Genomic DNA, 11,471 nt, shown 5'->3' with positions numbered 1-11,471 from the left:
TTCCACATGAGTTGTCTGTGGCCATTTGCCAGGTGATCTGCACTGGGAAAAGGGAATGCCCAGACACTTCATGAGGACTTTTAGATGTCCTGAGATGATACTAAAACCAGAAGACCTAAACTGCCATCATGGTCATCCAGGAGAGTGGGAGCTCATGGAGATCATACCAGAAACAGAATTTTGGCTCTGGTCCTTGCTTGCATACTTAAGATAGATATAATCATCAGCTGATAAAATCCTCACATTTGTTCACTGGTTTTGTAGGTCAATAAACAGTTCTGGGTTCCTTTGCCTCTGCTTCCCTGGATTTGTACTTATTAATAAAATAGGCTATTGCCTCAGTCTCTGATTTCTATGGAACCCAAGTTACGATAGGTATACTCTTCATGCCAAGAAAGAAATCTGCTATTTCCTATTTTTTCTTGAAACATGCTACTCTCTAAATCTTTTACTTTATCATTTTTGAGCATTTTAAGAAATATTACATTCCTTCTTAATTCCACTATAAGAAAAAGACAACCCCAAAACAATGATCGATGGCAATGGGCACTTGGAAAACAACAGGGAATGGTACATTTGGGCAAACTTGAAAGTAAGTGCCCATTGGTAGGAAACAGCCAGGACTGCATTCCCACTGGCTGTGCTCAGCAAAGGGTATGTATCAGCACCTTAGAGCTTTTCACTTTTCTAAAGAGGCCAGAATTCCAGTTTCTAAAGTGGAAACTCTTAAGTGAAACATTTTGACCAGTAGTTTTTTTTTTTTTAAAGACACTACAGGTCAAATATATCATATCTCCTGGGTGAATTTGGCCCAATGGTCCACCAATATGAAACTTTGGACTACCTAATAAAGCCCTACTTCTTTAACCTGGGGAGGGGGAGTTTGGGGTACTTACTTGTTCATTGTCAAGTGCCTGGTACAGTGCCCAGCTGTTGTTCAAAAGATAGCTGTTGAATGACAAAATATTATTTAAAACATCTATAAGAATCGATCCACAGAGCTATAATGCCTTAAAAAAAAAATAAAGCCCACATTTTTTGGCCACAATAATATAGTTGTAGAGTTCTGAAATGGATAAAATTCAGCCTAATTTTTCAGTTAACCTCATGTCTCCATACGTTAGGAACTAGTGGTTCTCAAGCTGAAGCTTTCATCAGAATCGCCTGGAGGGTTTGTTAAACTAAAAATGGTTAGATTCCACCCTCATGGAGTTTCAGATTCCGCAGGTCCGGGGTGGGGCCTGGGAATTTGCATATCTAACAATTTCTGAGGGAAGGCTGATACTGCATGTCTAGGGCCCACACTTTGAAAAGCATTGCTGGAAAATCCTCTTATAAAATCTCTTTATATTATAATAGAGCCTTGGCCCTTCCAAAGGGCCCTTGCTGACTTTTGTTACCTCAGAAGACTTCAGCCTTCTCCAGAGCCTCAGCAAGTGGCAAGAAACGTTGGTCTTCCAGAGACAGCCCAAGGCCCAAATGAATCCAAGTCAAGCAATGCCATGCTCTGAGACTTCCCTTTCTGGAGGCCTCTTAAACGCAGCCTATTTCACTCTGCAGATCTAAGGGTTGAAGCTTTTAGTTGATGTGCCAAGCCTGTCTACCTCCCAGGAGCTTACCCGTAATAGTGGCCAAAGCTCCCGGAGTGGAGCACAGCCCACTGTAGTGATTGTTTAAACAAAAGTAGAACAAAATAAATCAAAAATAATGAAGGCGGGCTACCCAGGTGGCGCAGTGGTTGAGAGTCCGCCTGCCAATGCAGACGACACGGGTTCGTGCCCCAGTCTGGGAGGATCCCACATGCCGCGGAGCGGCTGGGCCCGTGAGCCACGGCCGCTGAGATCTGCGCGTCCGGAGCCTGTGCTCCACAACGCGAGAGGCCACAGTGAGAGGCCCGCGTACCGCAAAAAAAAAAAAAAAAAAAAAAGATAATAATAATGAAGGCATAAGAACCTCAGATTAAGTGAATGATAAATAGAAGAAAGGGGGGGTCAGAAAACACAAAAATGTGTCATCCTCCACAAAGGAGTGACCAAAGTAATTATGTTTAAATGGACAGATCTGCCTGGAGGGGTGGGATAGGGAGGGTGGGAGGGAGGGAAACAAAGAGGGAAGAGATATGGGAACATATGTATATGTATAACTGATTCACTCTGTTATAAAGCAGAGACTAACACACCATTGTAAAGCAATTATACCCCAATAAAGATGTTAAAAAATAAAAAAATAAAAAATAAATTAAAATAAATTAAAAAAAAATTAGAATACTAAACATTTGCTAAAAATAATTGGGACCAATTTTACAGTAATAAATTAATGACTACGGCAACTGAGAATGTTTATGACCTGTTTTAAAGTAATCATAAGTAATGGTCAGTATAGGATGATTAACTTTTAAATTATGCTAACATGAAAAAGAATATATTATAGTCCATTTATCCAAATTTATAATATAAAGAAAAAATGGAAGTTCTACCTTTAAAAACTTAAAATAGACAGAGGACAGAACAACTAAAATAAAGAACATAAAGAAAATAAAATTACTTAGTTCACTCATCAAAAGACATACTACTTGATTATTTAAATGCATGTATGAATTTAGAGAAACACAAAAAGCACAAAGGTACTGAAGGATTTAAACTATAATATGGGCAAATATTATTAATAATCTTTTGCAATACAAAAGAAGATCATGTTATGATAGCAGATATGTTAATTACAAAGACATGTTTTTTAAAAAGGTTTGTATGTATCTAATAATTTACATCCAAAAACTACGTACAGACAGAAGAAAACATGTTAAAAAGAGGAGAATTAACAAAAATCATATTGTACTTAGACATTTCCATTTTTATAAATATATGAAATCTAAATTTTAATTAATATTTTAACTGTCAAATGTAATGCAACAAAATTTTAAAAGACAAACATCAAAACCAACTACTTATTCCCTCAGAAATGCAACTATGACTCAATATTTTAAAACCTTATAAAATAACCACATCAAAAATCTTTCAGACAGGGCTTCCCTGGTGGCGCAGTGGTTGAGTCTGCCTGCCAATGCAGGGGACACGGGTTCGAGCCCTGGTCTGGGAAGATCCCACATGCCGTGGAGCAACTGGGCCCGTGAGCCACAACTACTGAGCCTGAGCGTCTGGAGCCTGTGCTCCGCAACAAGAGAGGCCACAACAGCGAGAGGCCCGCGCACTGCAATGAGGAGTGGCCCCCGCTCGCCGCAACTAGAGAAAGCCCTCGCACAGAAACGAAGACCCAACACAGCCAAAAGTAAATAAATAAATAAAAATCTTTCAGACAAAACTCATTTGTGCAGCAGGTGCTGAAATTTGCCAATTTTATTCTCAACGGTGTACTCAAACCAAAGAACAAAGCAGAGTCCACCACTACCATTTTTATTTTAATATCACATTGGAGATTTTAACTAATGCAAAATGTTAGGACAAATAGGATGAATATGTATTAGAAAGGGAGAGACAAATTAATAGTTGAAGATGACATGATTTAAACACGTATTAGTCAGAGATCTCCAGAGAAACAGAACCAATGGGTGTGTATATATACATATAAGAGGAGATTTATCACAGGAATTGGCTCATGCAGTTATGGAGCCAAAAAGTCATGAGCAAACCCACTATAAGTCATTTAAAAATTTAGGTAAAAGAGAGAAGTTCAAAATAAATTCTGAAAGCGAAATATCACTCCTTTGTTACTGGCAATAACTATTTAAATAATACATCATTTTTAGAGAAAGATAGATCCAGATCCTATTAACTATATACACTACCAAATGTAAGGTAGATAGCTAGTGGGAAGCAGCTGCATAGCACAGGGAGATCAGCTCAGTGCTTTGTGACCGCCTGGAGGGGTGGGATAGGGAGGGTGGGAGGGAGGGAGACGCAAGAGGGAAGAGATATGGGAACATATGTATATGTATAACTGATTCACTTTGTTATAAAGCAGAAACTAACACACCATTGTAAAGCAATTATACCCCAATAAAGATGTTAAAAAAAAAAAGAAAAGAATAAACTTGAAAGAAATTTGGGGAGCTTATTTTAAAATCTAAATATTACTATATTTTTAAATGTTAAATATATAAAGAGATTTATCATCCAAGTATTAAAAAATTACAAAAATTGATTTTCCTACCCATGTTATTTTGTCATTGAATGCCATATCAGTATGGAATTTGAGAAAATGCTGATATTTTACAAGGAAAAATAAACATGTGAGAATGACAAAAAATCTGAAAGAAGAACAATATGGGTATTTACCTCTATTACTTATTAAAACCTATCATAAAGAAATTATCATTAAAATAGAGGGGTACTTAAGCAAAATAAAAACCATTTGATAAAACAAGAGTCGAGAAATAGACACAACTCTCTATAAAAACTCAGTATGTGATAAAGTAAGCACTCTGAAATTATCATAAAATAATTTTTAATAAGTGATTTGAAATTCAGACATGTAAGTATTTTACAGGGAAATGTATTAGAGATGTCTTAAAACATATGCCAAAATAAACTGCAGATGGGATTATAGAGTTTAATGGAGAACGATGTACGAACTAGATGGAGAATTGTTAATAAAGCTCACCACCACCACCACCACTACCAGGTTAAAGAGACTGAAAAGCTATTGACAAGATCAATTTTTACACAACAAAAAGTGGTCGATTATACAAATGGCCACAGTTCTTTCAACAGGTGGAGCCTATTTCTCCACTCCATGAATTTGGGCTTACTTTGAAACTTGCTTTGGCCGGTTGGACCTCAAGATGCCTTACCTACAAGCTTTCACTCTTGCTTTTGGAATCCCTGTTCCTGCTGCCATGTGAGCAAGCCCAGCCTAGCCTGCTGGATGATTGGACACCACGTGGAGCAGAGACAAGCCATCTCAGCTGAAACAGCTTAGACCAGCCAATCCCCAGCTGACCAGGCTGCTACCAGCAAATGCCTGAGCAGGCTCAGTCAGCCACCCAGCTGAGTCAGCCCAGACAGCTGACACATTAACTAATTAAGTGTCTGTCTCTTAAACTACTAAGTGTTGAGGTGGTCTATTACACAACAATAAAAACTGATATTCTTAATATGTAGTTGTTCTCAAAAGTAAGAATTATCAGCAAGGCAACCCTGAGAGACAGATGGATTTATTATACAGAGAAAAGATCACTCAATATATGTGCAAGAATCCTCAGGAGAAGATTATCTCAGAGGTGGAAAAGGCATGGTTCACACCCAGAGGGGGAAAGCCAAGATCGGGGAAAAGGGGTGGGACAACTGATTATAGGATTAGTTGGGGTACTAACAGGACAATAGAGGGCCAGTTGACCTCTGCATATTGTCCCTAATCCCAGAGGCCAGTTAGTAGCAAAAAAGAATGAACGATTCCTGATAGTAGCCGTGTTTAGGGCAGAGGGATTGAGCAATACCCCCACATGGATAGTTTTGCCCAGAAGTAACAGAGAGCATCCAAGGCCAGAACAGGTGCCCAGCAACCCAGGTGCCCTGCCCAGCAGCAACTTCATCAATCCTCACTCTCCCTGAAGACAATGTGAACAAGGCACAACTGCAACTACTCTGCCCACTTTCTCAGTAAACTTCTGTAGGGAGAGGAAATGTTCTGTCTGGCAGAGAACCTCTAGCTGTTCTGAGGGCTTTTCATGTACTATCTCATTTAATCCTCACAAGAAATATATGAATATGGTGCTATTTGTAATTCCTCCTATTTAAGATGAGAAAATCGAGGCATGGAGAGATATGCTTAAGTAATTACAGAGTAAAATTTATAATTTTAGAATAATAATAATATCAGAGTCATAAAGGTGAATATTACATATAAGAAACAGGAAAAGATCATTTTAAATAAAAATGCCAAGTGGAGATGTTAGAAAAGAAAATTGTTGAAATAAAAATTCAATGTTTGCTGGCACAGATGAGGAGCAAATGAGTGAGCTGAATTGGGCCTAAAGATTTGCCTATAATGGAAAAGAAAATAGAGTTGTTTCAGGAAAAGAAAAAAAAAAAGTTAAGCTATGAAGACTAGATCCAGAATTTCCAATGTCACTGGGACAATAAGGCGATAGAGAGTAGGCATTATCTTATGAAATAATTGCTAAAATTCCCCCAAACTAAATAAAACAAGAGTTCTCACATTAAAGTAGTCTATCAAGTTCTGAACAGGATAAATTTTATAGACAAAACATTGACCTATCACAATGAAATTTCAGACTAGGGAAGGAGAGTTTGAAAATTAAAGAGAACCATTATATGAGGACTCTAAAGAAACCGAACTCATAGAAACAGAGATCAGATTGGTGGTCCCCAGAGGATGGGGGAACTGAATGAAGGTGGTCAAAAGGTACAAACTTGCCATTATAAGTTCTAGGGATGTAATGTCCAGCATGACTACAGTTAATGATACACACTGTATATTTGAACGTTGCTAAGGGAGTAGATCTTAAAAGTTCTCATCACAAGAAAAAAATCTATAACTATATGAGGTGAGGGATGTTAACTAAGCTTATTGTGGTCATCATTTTGCAATATATACATATATCAAATCATTATGTTGTACAGTTTAAACTTACACAATGTTATATGTCAAGTATATCTCAATAAAACTGGGTGAACAAAGAAAAGAAGGAAAGACTCAAATCAATGATCTAAACTTCTATCTTATGAAAGTACAAAAGGAAAATTGAATTAAGCCCAAAGTAAGCAAAATAAAGATAAGAACAGAAATTAATGAAATAGAACACAGAAAAACAATAGAGATATATCAATGAAACCAAAAGCTGGTTCTCTAAAAAGATTAATAGCTGACAAAACCTCTAGACATATTGATCAGGAAAAGGGCGACAGCACTAGAGATCATACAGACATTCAAAGGATAATCTTAAAATATTAACTTGACAAATTAGATGAAATGGACAAATTTCTTGAAAAACACTGATTACCAAAACTGACACAAGAAGAAATAGAAAGTCTGAATGGTCCTCTCTTTGTTTAAATGATCAAATTTCTCAGTTAAAAGCCTTCTCAAAAAGAAAAGTCCATGCCCAGATAGCTTCACTGGCAAATTCTACCACACATTTGGAAGAAGTAATACCAATTATATATGAACTCTTTCAAAAAATAGAAAAGGAGAGACTATTTCCCAATTCATTTTATGAGGCCAGCATTACCCTGATAGCAAAAAAATGAGATATTACAAGAAAACCATATACGAATATCCCTCATGAACATAAACACAAAACTTCTTAACAGAAATGAGAGTAGGCATGTGACTTAGACTGTGACAACAGGATGCTGCCCTCCAGGACTTTAATTCTGACAAGAGTGACATAATAATGCTAGGATAATTAGAGGCTATCCATCCAACTGCAGAGAAATTACAGAGGCATCAACTGCCCAACCACATGCTGATGATGACTCTCCAACCAGATTACCCCTAGAGGAAGACATTGGCTGTTCTCTGTTGCCGTTTCCCTTGGTTCTGAGCATTGTTTAATTTCACATTCTAGCTTTTGATCAATTCTGCAAATTAACCAAAGGACTTTCAATAAATACACTTCTGCTAAATTTAGCAACCAAGAACCTGAACAATAAATTCATCCCTGCTACAGTTCTCAAAACCAAGAACCTGGAGCTCTGCAGAAATTGGTGTCTGGGAGTAATGTGCACAGACCCTCAAGGACATGGAAGGAATTCAGGTTTGGACACCTGACCTCACTGAGATGAAGCCTGTGAAAATTCCTTTAGTATTCAGGGATAGTAATCTAGCATAAGAGCTAATTAAATGATCTCCTATGGTCATCAGAAATGAAGAACTCATTGAATGTAAGGCATGGAGGAGACTGTTCAAAAATGTTTCCAGGGCTCCCTCTCTCCATCTCTCAGCCCTCAGCTTCAAGATTATGATCTATTCATATATATTTACAGAGAGCCATAATCAGCTCGAGTTTTGCAAGGGTTTGAAACTCCAAATGACTGAAAAAAGGAGTCTCCCTCTCTCTCTCTCTGCCCACCCCCCCCCCATACTAGCATTTATACAAATCCTTTTCAAAAAAGACTCTAGTCGTGCTTGGGACATATGATCATCTACAGATCATCACAGTGTCCATAGACACATGCTATTCTGATTGGTCATACTGTATCTCGTGCCCATACCCACGGCAGGGAAGACAGGGTCTTTTGATTGGCAGCCCTACTAATTCATGTGGGGTGGGGTTAAAATTGTTCCCGAAATGAAGGGATGTGGGACAGACAAAAAAGTTACAGTTGACCATCACAGAGAGAAAGGGCAGAGATGAAGAAGAGATAGGAGCTGGTCTACTGAGCAGAGTTCCCTTTGAGAAGGTTGAAGGAGGGCACTAAATAGTAAAGGGGAAGGAGCTAACTTTAGATCAGAGGAGGGATGCATGCTCTTTTGTAATCTATATATGTACTAAGCCCCCTCAAACTCTTAACTAATTAAAGTTAATAATATCTATAACATAACTAAGAGTACAAGAGCCTTGTGTCCTTCAAAATAAACCATTTTAAGCATCTAGCATCTTGGCAACTTGCACACTTGTTGATCAGCAGTTAATGTGAAAATTATGAATATTACTAACAAAATTTGTCATCACTGAACGTGAACCCATGTGATGCTCCTGTGGCACACTCGTTTATTTATCTTGAGTAATCCTATGTGCCAGGATACAACCAAATAGGATTTATAGATTAGAGGCCACATGCACAGGGGTTAAGGATGCAGATTTGGAAACAAGCAGACCTGAGTTTCTGCTTAGGTCTGCTTGTGTTTCCACACAGGTGGCAATTGGCACCACTTGCCACCTTTGTGACCCTAGGAAAGTTACTTAGCGTTTAATTTATATAAAATGGTCCACAGAGGGCCTAGAAGAGGGTAAGTTCTCAATGATAAGAGATCTTATCTGTTGTTATCTGTTGTTAGTACCGTGGTCCTACAACTTTGGAGCCAGTTCATTTAATACATCCCTCAGCTTCCCATCATTCTGATTCTTATCTAATTCCAATTGGAATTAGTGAGGTTTCACTGTCCATTATATAGTATAATGTATAAATACTGAAAACAGCTTCATGTAAGTAACCAATCACTATGCCTTTTTTTTTTAAGCAAAACATCCTCTAGATTTCCCCGCCTCAGAAAATCCTTCCCAGCCAGCCCCTTTAAGAACCGTAGTTGAGAATCCCTCACAACCCTCAGATTTCCTCACTATACTGAAAGAATTCAACCATATGTCTGTTGTCCAGTCGAAAACTTGGTAGTTCCCACTTCTGAGAGCATGTTTTCTAAACATCTCTGGTAAATGGAGATTTTGACTTTATGCCCGGGACACCCTGAGAGCTGCTCCTACAGAAAAAACTAATAGGGTAATAAATCCCAAGTCCTTTTTTTCCCACTCCGAACAAGAGTTGTTTTAGTTAAAACGGCCTTCGCTTTCCTCTGGACGCTGCCCTCGCCCTCGTCAGACCATTGTGTTTAATACAGGACTTTTGACTCAGCCATCATTACTCACACTTTACTGATTTTACTTTAAACACTGTTGGCTAAAACGACAATTTATCACGACTGTTTTGCCTAGCAGTGGGGGGATAATTTATTTCCCCGTTGAAGGGTTCGATATTTATTAGCGCGGCGGCGGGCTGCTCAGCAGAGATGCACGCTCCAGGGGATGCGCTGCGGGTCCAGCCCCAGGCTTGCTCCATCTTCTGCTCCAACCCACCCGCTCCTCCCGGACAGGACCCGCCGGCGCCCCAGGGCACAGAGGACCGTAACTCTTGGGAAGAGGAAGTAGGATGCTCCCCTCCACCCAGGAAGCTGGACCCACAGCTGTGCAGGAGGGGCGAGGAAAGCGCTCAAAACCTCAGAGCGCCCAAGAGCCTGGAGACTGAGGACTGAGCCCAGAAACGCAGGCATCCGCGGAGGAGGACTCGCTGGAGAGTGGCCACCGGGCCCCCCCAGCCGAAGGGATGGCAAAGAGATCGTCAGGTAAGGCGGGGCCTGCCTGAGAAGTGGAGAGCCCCAGGCCTCTAAGGCCGGTGGGAAACAAACCCCACGCCACGCAGGCAGGCAGGATCTCGGCGGTGCAATCACAGGGCTTGGCAAGGGCAGGATTCTACTAATAGTTTATTGTAGCAGCAAATGAGTAACTGAAGTAAAAGGGAAGCAACTTGGGTTTACTGTGTGCCTACTGCGCGCCTTGCACTGTGCTAGGCTTACATGCATCATTTCATCTTGGCAGTAATCCCAAGGATGGTGATAATAATGACGACGATGCCTAAGGATGAGTGTTTGTGTCCAATGGGCTCTGGAAGTTTATATAAATTGCCTACTTTTCCACAGCTAGTATGTGGGAGAGCCAGGGCACACACCCAGATCTGTCTGACCAAAAGACCGTGCCCTGCTGATGCCCCATACCACTTTCCCACTGAATGGAAGGTTCTGGAAAGCTCACCCCGAGGGCCTCAGTGTGGGGCCTGGAGTTCCCACCACCAGAGCCACCCCTTGACTTAGGGCGTTATCTCCAACGGAAGTATGTTATCTGGGAGACATGGCTATAAAATCCATTAGCACTTAGGCCACATTAGTCAGAACTTACTGGACACTTTTTTCTTCTCCAGAATATTGGGAATGAGACGTGGCACAGGTAAACCCTGATGTTTCAAGTTGAGCGCACTCCAGGGGGTGAGAGTGTGGTGACTGTCTTATTGAACGCTGTTGGGAGTGCAGGGGGAACCTGCCCGATACAGGAGTGGGAGCACATGAACACACACCTGGAGGAGGAAAAAATGGAAGAAAAGTGTCAGTGGACTAAAAAAGGACATCAGACCATAACATTTCATGCCCCTATCACGGCGGAAGCGCCGAGCTTCGAGTGCTGGGAGATTCATAGTCTTAGAAGTTTCCCAACATTCATGCTGTGCTAGGTACTGTATTGGAACAAAGTTTACAAAACTGGATTAGCTATAAGCCCCCATCCCAAGAGCTTGTTATCGATTTCCCCTGAGACTTTGAGGAAATTCCTAGGATGTCAGAAAAAAAAAAAATCATAAAAGAGACTTGGGGGAAAAAGAAGTGGGGACCACTTTCAGAAAGGAGGCAGGGGGCATGAAGATAAAGTCCCGTTCCTCCTGGCCCTCTGTGGAGACCCCCATGAGAGTAGCACCTGCCCAGGTAAAGGTAAAGCCTACCCACCCAGAGCAGCCTTGTCATGAAGAGGGAGGCTTTCAGACTCAGTCTGTCCTCAGGCCCACTGGCTCCCTCATTCCTAAGAGCCCCTCTGGAGGGGGTGAAGGGTGGGTGGTGGAGAGGCACTTTCACTCCCCTTCACAGCCTGTGTGGGACCTGACACCGGCACTAATACCTGGATGGAAGCGCCCCTCTCGGTTTTTCATCCCCACTTTCTCTGTTGCTATTCCTGC

The sequence above is a fragment of the Lipotes vexillifer genome, unplaced genomic scaffold (assembly GCF_000442215.2).
Source record: "Lipotes vexillifer unplaced genomic scaffold, Lipotes_vexillifer_v1.1 scaffold457, whole genome shotgun sequence".
Classification (NCBI taxonomy): Eukaryota; Metazoa; Chordata; class Mammalia; order Artiodactyla; family Lipotidae; genus Lipotes; species Lipotes vexillifer.
The sequence above is the reverse complement of the archived record's forward strand: the minus strand, read 5'-3'. Positions refer to the sequence as shown.